Raw genomic sequence first — 14,030 nt, 5'->3', positions numbered from 1 at the left:
AATGTCATCATTAACTCATTTTCGACCAAAATGGTCTATGTCACAAGATAGCACACAGCTGACGAACTGGCTAGAGGTACTAGTATTTGACACAGTAACATCATTTCATAAATGAGTTCACTTGAATCGATCAGATTTTGTACAATTATTTGAACACTTTTTGGACTTTTTCAGTAAAATAATTTTGTATTTTTTAAGAAAAAGTTTTTTGCAAATCCAATAACAGTGTCTTAGTCTCAGTGAGGATAATCTGCCGCGTCGATTTAGGTATAAAACATGGTACTTTAGTTGAATTTTATGTACTTTTATATCACAAACATTTTCCGTACGGGGGGGGGTAAGGACAAATATTTGACTCACTTTAGATCACAATCGAAATGCTTCAAGGCTGGGTCCATTAACAACATTTGTATCCTTCACAGAAAACAGTACAATATATATTAGGAAGTTTCCCAATTCTGTTTATTAAGTTTCATTTTTCCTCAACAATCACGCACCTCCATCAAACTGTCAAAAACCATGAGCCTCCATCAAACTGCCCTCCAAAACATTCGGAACCTCCCTAATTTCCACCCACTCACACACCCAAAAGCACTCTCCCGAAAAGAGAGAGAAAAGAAAACTCCAAGAGCGCAAAAGCTTTCCATCTCTGCTCTCCAAAATCGCCCCCACAACATCGCAGCACAGAAGAAAACATCGAATCGTGCCCCTCTGTGCTTCGTGCACACGATGCACATCGCGGCTGCTTCCCTTATCAAAGTATGGGTGCCGACCGACGAACTCTAAACCCGACCCGACCGTGTGTCAACCAGCTGATGAGGCCCAAGGATTCCCGTTCCGTGGCAGCAACCGACCACTTTGATGTGATACTTTTACCCGTGCACACGTGCGTCCCAGCAGCAGCAGCAGCTGAAGCTCCCGGAAGTGAAGAGGTGCTCCTCAAGTGGTGTTCCAGTGGTTTGTGGTGAGTTCGTTTGATCGGTTGCAGTTCTTCGCGGTCTCCTCTTTGTGCACGTTTTCGTGGTTCGGCAGTCGGGTTTTTGGCAGCTTCGTAGACGTCCAGTTGAGCTGTACCGTGCGCGTTGTTCAGGTCGTCGTCGTCGTGTTCGTGAACAAGTGGTTTGTTCAGTGAGTGAAGTGAACGCGGTCTATCTAAATCTCCAGATCAATCGTTGCAGCTTGTTAGCGCTGATTCAAGTGGAAATTCGCTTAAGGTTCTCAGAACCAGGAATAGCGAACAACTGCTAGTAGCAGCTTAAGGTAACACATTTTATGGCCTAACCATAACGAAGGAACTTTCAATTTTAACGGTGTGCTAATGAGATTTGCGTGTTCTACCAGCAAATGACAGCAATTAGGGATTCCACAAAGGGGTAATCTGGAAAACATTTAGTGGTCAACCCACCAGAACGGTTGTAATTTTTAACAGTTTCGTGCCACTAATGCCACATTTTGTTATTTATAGTCTTTAACAACCTTGCTTCTTCCACATTCCCACTCGAAACTCTTCTCCAATTTCCATAATTCATCGCGTTTAATAAGCAATGGAATTTCAAAACGGAAGCAACCCGACCGCGGTTACTAACTTACTCCAAGAGAACGAAAGAGAAGAGCGTACAAAGCGAGCAATTCGAAGTTATGCAATATTTTCACGACCCAAACCCAGTGAGTGAATTCACTGCTACTGACTGGGGCACGTGGAATGTAGGCTTGGCTGCTATAAATTAGCTTGCGCCCAAACTTTCCGCCGCTTCTGTCCGGAGGTTGGGAGGAAAATTGATTTGGTGTCCTTGGGCGGTGGGTGGTGGAAGCGGGGTGGGGGTGGAAAAAGTGGGGAAGAGCGGGGGGCTTGTCAGTAATATCGATCAATTGATTTTGAGCGCATGGAGGGGATGGTTTGTAATGGGCACGAATGGGAGAGTAAGTTATACATTTATAAAGTGATGACCTTCTGATATGATATTGCCGGAAACGGCGTTTCTTGTTTTTTTGGAACATCGTAACGTTTTATCAAATAATAAATTGAGTTACAGAAAGAATGGATTACATACATGCATACAGCAACTTTCGTGAGAACTAAAACAGCAAATTTCATGCCAAATTGCAAATACATAAATATTACATCAGTGGTTATATTTTGGGAAAGGTTTTCCAGATTTTCGGGCTATTCTACTCGCTGGAAACGTAGTTCGGTTACTTATGCAACGATAAGACGGATGATGATTCTTTGTATTTTTTTGATTTGGATGAAACTTTGTCCATGCATTCTGTCCATGCATATGTCAAAAGAAGCAATTTTGCATCATTAGTTTTGCCATACCAGTCTCCATACAATTTTGGGGGCTGGTCATACAAAAAAGGGTATCTAAATGTATAAAATTCTGTATCTTGAGGAGGGATTTCTGATCGATTTGGTGTCTTCGGTGCAGCTGTAGGTTATGATTAGGACTTTTTGAAAACAATTTTCATCATTTCAGGTCTGATGGGTCACATATAAACCAAAAATCAAAATTTTCTAAAGCCTATAATTTTCGTATGGTCCTCAGGATCATTTTACCATCACCAACTAATACAGCGATTCCACGTTAAACAGAAAATCAAAAAAAATCATATCTAGAATTTTTTTTGAAAAGGTTCTATAAACTATTGTCTTTCATATGTTTATTGGACCTATTAAAAAAAAACTCTAGATATCTGAGCAACTCTCTACGAAATCGGCCGATTTCGACTATTTTTATTTTTTGTAATTTTTGATTTGTCTCAAACTTTGTGGGGGCCTTCCCTATGACCAAATAAGCTATTTTGCATCATTGGTTCACACATACAAGCACATACAATTTTGGCTGCTGTCCATACAAAAATGGTATGTAAATATTCAAACAGCTGTAACTTTTGAGTAAATTTTCTGATCAATTTGGTGTCTTCGGCAAAGTTGTAGGTATTGTTGAGGACTATTGAAAAAAAAAATAGGTACACGAAAAAAAATTGCAGAATTTTTTCCAACTTTTTTTTACAAAAAACTCAATTTCCCAAAATACGTATTTTTTTGATTTTCGAGATTTTTTGATATGTTTTAGGGGACAAAAATCCGCAACTTTTAAGCCATAGTGAAACATGGTCAAAAAATCTGCGCCGAGTTATGAATTTTTGAAAAAATAATGATTTTTGGAAAAAATCGAAATTACAGATTTTTTGATAAAGAGCTCTGTTTTCAAGATATAGCCTCCGAAAGTTTGATTTTAGCGAAATATTTGCAGTTTTTCGATTTTTAAAAATAGTGACCATGACACAGTGGTCGGAAACGCAAATTTAGCAGGAATAATTTATTTCCGCTTCAGGGATGCATTTTCGAGCTTCGGTGTCTAAGAAGCATTTGTTAAGAATAAAATTCTACATCTTTTGGTCAAAACGATATTAGGGTGGCCCAACAATTTCAAATATTTTCAAAATTTATCTTCGCTTCTAGATGAGATAGAGGTGTACTTTCTTCAACAGTATTGTAGTACTAGCCATTTCAAACAACTTTGTCGAAGACACCAAATCTCTATCTCTTAATCTGATCATTCTACAGCATTTCATATAAAAAGCAGTAGGGTGGCCCATCAAAAAAGTGTTTTTATTGCGTATCTTTTTTGTATTATTTTTGGCAATTTTGGTGACATGAGTGACCATTTCTAGAAATATTTTTTTTGAAAAATTCATAAAATTTGCTATAAAATTGTCTAAGAGACATTGAAGATTGGACCTCTGGTTGCTAAGATACAGCCGCTTTAAGAAAAAGAAACAACCCACCATTTTCTAATGTCGATATCTCAGCAACTAATGGTCCGATTTTCAATGTTAAAACATGAAACATTCGTAAAATTTTCCGATCCCTTCGTAAAAAAATATTTTGAAATTTTTCAAATCAAGACTAACATTTTAAATCGGCGTAATATTCAATGTTTGGCGCTTTTAAAAAGTTAGACTTGATTTAAAAAAAATCAGAATATTTTTTTCAAAAAGATCGGAAAATTTCACGAATGTTCTAGGTTTTAACATTGAAAATCGGACCTTTATTTGCTGAGATATCGACATTAGAAACCCGGGCGGAAAGTGAGTTGGTGGATATAACTTCGAACTATCTTGGCTTGTTTATTCGCATCTTGCTGTAAACTCCTCGAGTTATGACGACTTTTGAAACCGACTGCGTATCATGGAAAGTATATTCCATGATCATACTGCATTATCTACAGTTGATATTGAGCTGTAAGTGGTAGTTTTTTTGGACTTAGCAAAAATTTCGAAAATTAATTTTTTTTTCAAAAATTTTACCCGAACATCATGAAATGATTATTTTGACTTTGTTTCAAATTTATGCTGGACTTAGCAAAATTTGCAGTCACTGACCGAATTTTCAATTTCCGATACTTAGAATAATTTTCATGAGTTGATATTTTAAAGTTTGATTTCATTTATGCTGGACTTTGAAATTTTTGCGTATATTTTTTAATTCTTTACTTTTTACAGAAAAAGCATTTTTTTGGGACTTAGAAAATTTTCGGGAGTTTGGAAACATGATAAATTATTTTGATGTTTATTTTTGCTTTGAACCAAAATTTCGGAAAAATCGACGAAATTACAGGACATTTTTGTCCGATTTTTACAAAAACATCAGTTTGTTCCTAAAATAATGTCACTAACAAAACTTCTTCATTGAAATTTTGAAATTCGAAAGTTGGTTTTTAATAATTATTGATATACCCCCTACAAAAATCGTTCCGGCACTTAGAAAATTTACGGGATCCGTATCACGACAAAATTTTCGGTAGAATTTATTTGATTTTTTGGACTTAGCAAAATTTTGGCTTTTAGCCAGTAAAATTTCGGAAAATCGTCGAAATTACAGGAAATTTTCGTCTGATTTTTACAAAAACATCAGTTTGTTCCTAAAATAATGTCCCTAACAAAACGTCTTCATTGAAATTTTGAAATTCGAAAGTCGGTTTTTAATAATTATTGATATACCACCTACATAAATCGTTCCGGCACTTAGAAAATTTACGGGATCAGTATCACGATAAGATTTTTGGTAGAATTTTTTAGATTTTCAGGACTTTGCGAAATTTTTGCTCTCAGCCAGTTGAATATTTTTCAACATTTTGAAAAATTATTTTGATAAGAAACATTACCAGGCTTTTTGGAATTTTACTGTGGATTTTTGGACTTATGCAATTTTAGGAATATTTTCATAAACTGTTATTTTTAATTTAATAAATGGAATAAAGAGACTTTGGATTTTTCGTGATTTGGAAAATTATTATGACATTTTGGCAATTCAACGCTTTTTCCACAATTTTTTAATGAGTTTTTAAAGTAAAATAATTTTTCAACTTTGAAAAATCTTGTTTTGATGTAAGTGCGTATATTCCTGCAATATTACTCATATTTGTGAAGAGAAAGAAGGGGGAGGGGGTCTGAATTGTGGCGGGGTGCATTAAAAACCAATAAAATTATTTTTGGGATCAAAATCTACTTTATGAACTTGATATGATTTTTGGAAGATTTCAGTTGTTTGCTACTATAAACTCAACTTGATGTGGCATTGTTGGTCAAATAAACTCAACAAAATTTTTCGCAGATACGCCTCGAACAATTTATGTTCGTGGCCATGTTCGGTTATCTCTTAACCATACCCTGGGGTGAACTTGACTTGTTCGTGTTTTTACGAACATAGGTAGATTTTTCCAAGATGCAACTTTCTGCCCGGGAAGCAGTGAGTTGTTTTGGTGAGACTTAGAAAACTTCAATTTTCGTGTTTCTTTTCCTTTAAGCCGCTGTATCTCAGCAATCAGAGGTCCAATCTTAAATGTCTCTTAGACAATTTTATAGCAAATTTTATGAACTTTTCAAAAAAAAAAATTCTTTAAATAGTCACTATTTTAAAAATCGAAAAACTGCAAATATTTCGCTAAAATCAAACTTTCGGTGGTTATTTCTTGAAAACGGAGCTCTTTATCAAAAAATCTGTATAGTAGTTTTCGATTGCAAATTCAATTTTGCATTTAAAAATAACGTCAAATTTGTTTTAGCATGAAATTCCGATTATTTTCCAAAAATCATTATTTTTTCAAAAATTCATAAATCGGCGGCAGATTTTTTGACCATGTTTCTCACTAAAATGGCTCAAAAGTTACGGTTTTTTGTCTCCTGAAACATATCAAAAAATCTCGAAAATAAAAAAAAATACGTATTTTGGGAGATTGAGTTTTAGTGAAAAAAAAGTTAATAAAAAAATTTGCAATTTATTTTGCGTGTACCTATTTTTTCTCAATAGTCTTCAACAATACCTAATACTTTGCCGAAGACACCAAATTGATCAGAAAATTCACTCAAAAGTTACAGCTGTTTGAATATTTACATACCATTTTTGTATGGACAGCAGCCAAAATTGTATGGAGACTTGTATGGGTGAACCAATGATGCAAAATAGCTTATTTGGTCATAGGGAAGGCTCCCACAAAGTTTGAGCCAAATAAAAAAATACAAATAAATTCCATTTCCGGTTTTGGTAGAGAATTGCTCATCTACGAACGTGTTAATGGATATTCGCAATATTTTTATATGTTATGTAAAATATTACAAGAAATCACGGAAACATATTTTCAGATATGACCTCTTTGGTTCCGATACCTTCAAATTAGCAAATGATATTTTCATAGGACCTTTTGAAATATTTAGCTAGTTTTTTCGATCCTCATTGTATTTTTCCTTGAAATGCCAACAAAAAACTTTTTTTTTTGCGAAACGTGACACACCAAAATGGGTTCAGCCGATCCGGTGATATGATTTTTTTATATGTGCGTTTTGCGAAAATCAACAAAAAATGTCATTTTTTCAACCACTCAATTTCGGATGTGAGTACCCTAATCACCAAACAAAAAAATACGGGTAATATTATTTTGCCCAAGGAACTCTCATGTCAAATTTGAGTCAAATCGGAGCAATTTTGATTTGCGGCCTTCTTGTTTGACGTGGAATCGCTGATATTTTTTTTGAGCCAAGGTGCGAGATGGCGCAAAATCTGTTTCAGAAGATTTTTTTTTTTTGAAAAATCAATAAAAATCATTTTTGAAATAAAATCAAATTTACAAGTTTTAGAGATATCGTTAGTTGAAAATTATCTAGGCTCTTCTTAAAAAAAGTGTTTAGGGATGGTCCCAAGTAATTACTCAAAATTGTTTAAGAGTTATCTGGTAACTCCGAAAAAAAAGTGTTAAAAATGGAATAGAAAAAAATACTTACAAGTACACTTTTAATTTCAAAATTTGACATTAGATCTGGACTTTATGAGTACTTCGAAATAGGGTTTGTGCTGTTTTTCAAATGAAAAAACGCTCAAACATGACTATGTGGTTACTGTTTTGCGAACAAAAAATCTAAGTATCTCGGAATTCCTATAAAAATACGTTTTAATTAAGATATTTATTAAATTTTGTAAAAATGATGCCTATTTTTGAAAATTAATGTGAATTTTTCGGGACGTCTGTTTTTCATAGCTTAAAATTAAAAAATTAAAGAAATCTCTTGATTCAATTTAGATTTTTATGCTCCTAAATAGCCTTTTCATTCACAAATTGATTAAAATAGTGATTTTTGACAACAAATCTAAAAATCCTAACCTTTTCCCGATTTATTTTTTTCGGACTTTGACGAATTCCTGACATACACAATTTCATTGCCGCTCTGATCATATTTTGAATTTATTGTACAATTCTGGAGTTTTTTTTTTGAAAAGGTCCAATAAACCAAATTTTCAGTTTTTGCTTTTTGGATGTTTTTGAATACCCCTGACTCAAGGCGGTTTCAAAAACACCCAAAAAGCAAAGACTGGAAATTTGGTTTATTGGACCTTTTCAAAAAAAACTCCAGAATTATAAAAACAAATTGTAATTCCATCATCTGCATCACTTTATTTTACCATAACTTTTTTCTAACAAAACAAAAAAAATATTTTTCTTTCATTCAAACAGAACACTAACTTTTTCTCATCAGTTGAGCTATCGTTCCACACCTTTTAGTATGCAAATGACGCTCTCGCTCGTAAAGACTGAACTTAAATTGCTTGTTTTCGCCTAAACCTTCACAGACACGAAAAGTTCAGAACCTAATCTGACAGCCCGTCTGTCTGGCACAACTGATTTACATTTTTCCAATGATTAGCCGAGTTCTGTTGGGGGAATCAAGCAGCTGATAATTATTTGGCTTTTTCTTTTCAATTTAGGTTACATACCAAGCAGAAGCTTCGTTTCTTCAGATGTGCAATAACATAAATTCTCAAAATTATGTAAATTCAAAACTGAATCTTTCTCCTCATTCATTAAAAGGAACTTATTCCGTATTCATCCGACCCATAGTTCCTACCCTGATTGCTCTAGGATCAACCTATCAACACTGTACGCAATTTGAATTACTACACCTTTATCGTCCACAACAACATTATCCAATCTCACCCCACCTCGCTCAATTTGTTGAACATGTTTCATTATGAATAATTTGTGATGCCAGCCAGCCATCGACCACACTCTCCCTTTCGCTTTGAAGCCAGCAAGTTGCACATATTGTGTCTACTAAATCTTGCTTATCCCTTACGAACTATACGACCTGGCGGTTCTGGTACCTTTCCTTCCTTACTTGCACACATAATTTGCCGTTAGTTGGCCTCTGGCCCTCGTCACGCAAGTTAGCACCAGCTTAGTTTGAGCCGGCACGAGGGAAAAAAGGTCGAAAATTAGGTTCGTTTGGGATGGGATTTCGCAGCTCGTTTGAAGGTGTACGATGTACGGTACTTGCAAAAATGCCCCTAACCCTCATGTTCGGGACGCCAACGGAAACAACTCCTTGTTATCAGCCAATTTATTCACGGCAGATCAAAGCTGCAAATTAGATTTAAGTTTAGTACAATGTTGTGTTTGTGTGTGTGTGTTTGTCTTACAATTTGTTTGTTTCCTGTTTTCCGTCCAACCCGATCCGGATTTGTGTTCTACGTTTGTGTTGTAGCTGTAATTTTAGGTTAGGTTTGCACCGCGTTCCTGTTCGCTTCATATTGTGCAAGTTTTCGCATGTTTCTGTTGTTTTTCATGTTTCTATGTTTAAAACTTACTTGTACACAAACAGCGGTTCTGTCCTGGTCCTTCCTAACCCGTCTCGTCGTCCCTCCGAGGATCGCCACCCGGATCTACCCGCGTGTGGTTCCTGTATCGTGTTTGCATGTTTGCATGAGTTGTGTGTTATTTATTTCACTGTTTGTTTCAAATTAAATAACAACTTACGAATTTGTGTCCGTCTACTTGTTGTTCACCCGGCCCACAAACTCCTCTCCCGAATCCTCGATTCTAAATCAAATTCCTAATCCTCAAACTTCCAAAAAATCACTCCACTTTCCTCTCCCTGACCAACTTGTGCTTGTAAATTATGATTGTGCTTTGTTTTGGTTTGTCGTCCCTCTGCTCGTGTGTTTCGTCATTGTTTCTTCCTTCTTCCTCACGTCTCACGCGCGTGAGATGCCGTCGCGCCGTTCGTTCCCACGCAGCAGCATGGTGTCGACCCCGTCGCGGCAGTGAGCGGCCTCAACATTCCCCGGCCCGTAAACCCGGTTCCGAAGCCTCTGAAGCAGGTTTACCCTCGATCTCCAGCACGGCCAGCCTCGCTGTCGCGCGCTTCACCAGCCCGCTGTTGATTCGCACCCATGCTTGGCGAATCCTCCCGTCGCCGGACACGATCGGCTCTTCGACCACTCCGCGAATCCAGGACTTCCTGTTATTCCCGTCCACGATGTACACCAGGTCGCCCGCCTTCAGCGGCCTCGACTCACCGAACCACTTCGTGCGTTGATTCACCGACGGCACGTACTCCTTGATCCAGCGCTGCCACATCACATCTGCCAACTGTTGCGACCGCTTGTAGGCGTCACGTAGAGCTTCTGCAGGGTGAGGGGATGGCGGAACCGTGTTGGGTTCGTTCGGTGAAACTCCTCGGATGAAGTGATTTGGTGTGAGGGCCTCCGCCTGCGACGCTTCTTGAGCCACGTACGTGAGCGGACGTGAGTTTATCATGTCCTCCGCTTCCGCCAGACAGGTCATCAGAATCTCGTCCGTCAGCCGCCGCCCGTCGTCCAACGCCTCCAGCGCCTCCTTCACAGAGCGGACCAGACGCTCCCAAACACCCCCCATGTGGGGTGCAGCGGGTGGGTTGAAGGTCCACTTCGTTCTCGACGTTGTCAGCACCTCGGCGCAGTCGTTCCCGATGCTCCGCACCGTCTCCACCAGCTCCTTGCTCGCGCCCCGAAAGTTCGTTCCGTTGTCGGAGAAGAACTCGACCGGAGGGCCTCGACGACAGATGAAACGGCGAATCGCCATCAGACACGTTTGTGCCGTCAGCCCATACGCCACCTCCAGATGCACCGCGCGCGTGACGAAGCATGTGAACAGCGCTACCCAACGCTTCTCGGACCGACGTCCCACTGACACGTCGAGCGGACCCAGATAATCAACCCCGACGTAACTGAACGGGCGAAGATTCGGTGTGATGCGTTGCACAGGAAGCGCCGCCATCCTTGGAACCAACGGCTGATTGCGGTGCACCTTGCACCAGACGCACGCCGCCGCCACTTGTCGAACCAGTGTGTTGACCCCCAGAGTGAAGAAACGCTGGCGCAGCTCGTTCTTGATCGTCTCGCGATATCCGTGTCCGAACTTCTGATGGTAGTGCTGGACAATCATCCGGGTGACATGGTGATCCTTCGGTAGAATCACTGGGAATCTCAGATCGAAAGGCAGAAACTCCGCGTTCTCGGTTCTACCCTCCATCCGCAGCAGGCCGTTTTCGTCGACCAGTGGAGTCAGCTTGTACAGCGGACTTGATTTTTCGAGGGCGAGCCACTGATCCGCCGGACGATCCTTGTTCCTGGTCAGCACTTTCACCTCGTCGATGAAGCTCTCCGCCTGCACCATCTTCAGCAGGTACACCTCCGCCTGCTTGTACTCGTCCTGCTGCAGAGCCACACGTACCGATGGTACCGTCGTCGGTCTCAGCATCTTCGCCTGCGCCTTCGTCGCACGCAGCGTCTCCATCGGCAGCCCTTTCGTTTTCCGCTTGAGGTTCGACACGAAACGGTGAGCGCACGCCATGGTCCTCACCAACATCGTCCACCTTGAGAAGTGGTTCACCTCCACGATGGTGTCCACCACCTTCACGTCGTGTAGAAGAAGATGCACGCGAAGTTCCTCCGTGGTGTTCGGTGGGGGCAGGCTTTTCTTCGGCCAGTTTACTTGCTGGTCGTGGATGAACCTCGGGCAGCAGACCCACGGACTGTCGGGCCGGACGTTCGGGTCCTTGCCCCACTTCGTCAGGATGTCGGCGATGTTGTGTTGTGTCGGGACGAAGTTCCAATCCATCAGCGACGTCATGCTCAAAATGGCACCAATCCGAAATCCAACGAACTGTTTGTAGCGACGCTGATCGGAACGGATCCACGAAAGGACGACCGCCGAATCAGTCCAGAAAAAGGTCTTGCTGATCGGGAAACTGTGGTTGTCGTGAATCGCCTGGGACATGCGCGCCGCAAGTACACACGACTCCAGCTCCAGACGCGGGATGGACAGCATTTTCAGCGGCGCCACCTTGGACCGACTCATCACCAGCGCCACCACCACTTCGCCCCGGACAATCGCTCGGAAGTACGCCACGCATCCGTATGCCTTGTCGCCCGCATCCGCGAAGATGTGCAGCTGAATCTCCTCAATCTCGTCCCACCGCGCGTTCCCGAAGTAGCACCTTGGTAGTTTGAAGTGCTTCGCGTCCGCCAAAATGTTGATCCAACGCAGCCACCTCTGGAAAGCCAGCTCGTCGATCATTTCGTCCCACTCGCACCCCGTGCGCCACAGATCTTGCACCAGGATCTTCCCGAGTATGGTGATCGGTCCGAGGAATCCCGCTGGATCGAATTGCGCCATGACCACACTCAGCACGATCCGCTTGGTCGGACGTCGCTCTCCCGCCAGAACGTCATGGAACTCCGGCTTCGAGGCCACCGCGAAACAGAACACGTCCTGATCCGGTTCCCAGACTATGCCGAGTACACGCTCGTAGAAAGCCGACTTTTCCTGGTTGAAGTGCACGGATGTCTTCACGCTTCGTTCTCCCATCGCGTCCAGCACCTTTTTCGAGTTCGACACCCAGTTCCGGATGTTGAAACCTCCTTTCGAGTGGATGAACTTCACCTCGTTGGCCCGCCGAATCGCTTCCTCGACCGTGTCCACCGAGTCGTAGTAGTCGTCCACGTAGTGTCGCTCCTTTATTGCCGCAGCTGCTTCCGGGAACTCCTCCGCATACTGGTCCGCGTTCAAGTTCTTCACGAACTGAGCCGAACTTGGGGAGCAAGCCGACCCGAACGTTGCTACGTCCATGACGTACACCTGCGGAGCGTCGGCAGGGTTCTCGCGGAACAGGAAGCGTTGAGCTTGCTTGTCCTCCTCTCTGATCCTGATCTGATGGTACATTTCTTGGATGTCACCACCCAGCGCGATCGGTCGTTCTCGGAAACGACACACCACTCGTGGAAGCGGCACCAACATGTCCGGTCCCTTGAGCAGCTGTGAGTTCAGCGAGACACCCCGCACCGACGCCGCCGCGTCCCAAATCAGTCTTGTCTTGTCCGGCTTCCGAGGGTTCAGGACGACGTTCAGTGGCAGATACCAAACGGCGTGGCTGGGCGTCCCCTTCAGCTCCTCGGCCGTTGCTTTGTGCGCGTACCCCTTGTTCTGGTACTCCGCGATCTGTTGAGAGACGTTCTGCTTCAACGTTGGATTCTTGTCCAGCTTTCTCTCCAACGCCTGCAGCCGCCGCGTTGCCATCGGGTAGCTGTCCGGAAATCGCCGCTCGTCCTCGCGCCACAGCAGACCGGTTTCGAACCGCTCTCCGGTGCGCTTCGTCGTCGTCTCCAAAATCTTCTTCGCTCGTTGATCTTCGGCAGACTCCGGCACCGCAAACGACGCAACACCAGCTTCGTCCAGGACGTACTGGTCCCTCATCATGTCGTGGAGTTCTTGGTTACTGGCCGGTTTGACGACATGCAGATTCAGGAACGTATGCACCAAGGGCTTGGGTGTATCAGGTCCGTACACGGTCCAGCCGAGCTTTGAACGGACAGCAATCGGTTCGCCTTGTTGACCGACTCTTGATTCCAGCGGCGCGAAGAGATGGATATTGTCAAGACCGATCAAGATGGTCGGTTTCTCCTTGACCTGCTCCGCAACCTGTACGCCCGCCAGATGACCGTACCGCTTCTGCACCTCCTTAAACCTCACATCTTGCTGCGGCAACTGCAGCTTCGAAACCGTCCGCACGTTCTCCAACTGGAACATCTCTCTCGAACCTCTGGCCGCAAGCGTCAGGCTCACCCGACGAGATTGGTTCTCGTGCCGATCGATCTCGGCTGTCCAGGACACGACCAGCGGCTCCAGCTTTCCTTGCAATCCCAGCTTGTTGGCCACGTACTCCTCCATGAGTGTACTCGACGATCCTTCGTCCAAAAACGCCAGAGTGTTGAACGCCTTGCTCCCCGCGTACATGGTGATCGGAATGGTCCGGAAGATCACCCCGCCGTCGACCTTATGCGTGTTGCAGTCAACCCGCTGGAACTGCCTCGCAGCTTCCTCGCGGTGAAGTAGCGGATGATGTTGTCCTCGACAATTTCCGATCTGGCATCGCATTTTCGAATGGCACGCGCTGTTGCCATGGCTACTCAAGCACACAGTGCAAAGCTTCAAGCGCTCCACGGTCTTCATACGCTCAGGCACCCGCATTCCTAGGAACTCGCTACAGTTCCGTATCAAGTGATTGGTTTGTTTACAGACGTAGCAAGCCATGCTCGTTCTGCCACCCGCCGCTTTCTCTTTCGTCGCTTCGTGCAGGTGCACGAACTCGTTCCGCTTGCCCTTCCCTCCGTGTACTTTCGTCGGCTCCTGAAGCGAGAGCGTCGCAAACTCGGC

The 14,030-nt window shown here is 42.8% G+C and overlaps 1 protein-coding gene and 1 long non-coding RNA gene across 2 annotated transcripts in view; one reads left to right on the top strand and one right to left on the bottom strand.

Moving 5' to 3' along the window:
* The window catches only part of LOC6036631 (neuromodulin), a 220,728-nt gene that overhangs the window by 24,617 nt on the left and 182,081 nt on the right, over positions 1 to 14,030 (top strand). The window lies entirely within an intron of this gene.
* Positions 8,845 to 9,608, bottom strand: LOC119767444. The gene is made up of 4 exons (XR_005277517.1): positions 9,312 to 9,608; positions 9,143 to 9,234; positions 8,975 to 9,039; positions 8,845 to 8,915 (listed from the first exon to the last, which is right to left on the bottom strand). It is a non-coding gene; the product is annotated as an uncharacterized LOC119767444 (long non-coding RNA).

This window comes from Culex quinquefasciatus, chromosome 2 (genome assembly GCF_015732765.1).
Source record: "Culex quinquefasciatus strain JHB chromosome 2, VPISU_Cqui_1.0_pri_paternal, whole genome shotgun sequence".
Lineage (NCBI taxonomy): Eukaryota > Metazoa > Arthropoda > Insecta > Diptera > Culicidae > Culex > Culex quinquefasciatus.
Note: the sequence above shows the minus strand (reverse complement) of the source record. Positions and strands in the feature narration are given on the sequence as shown.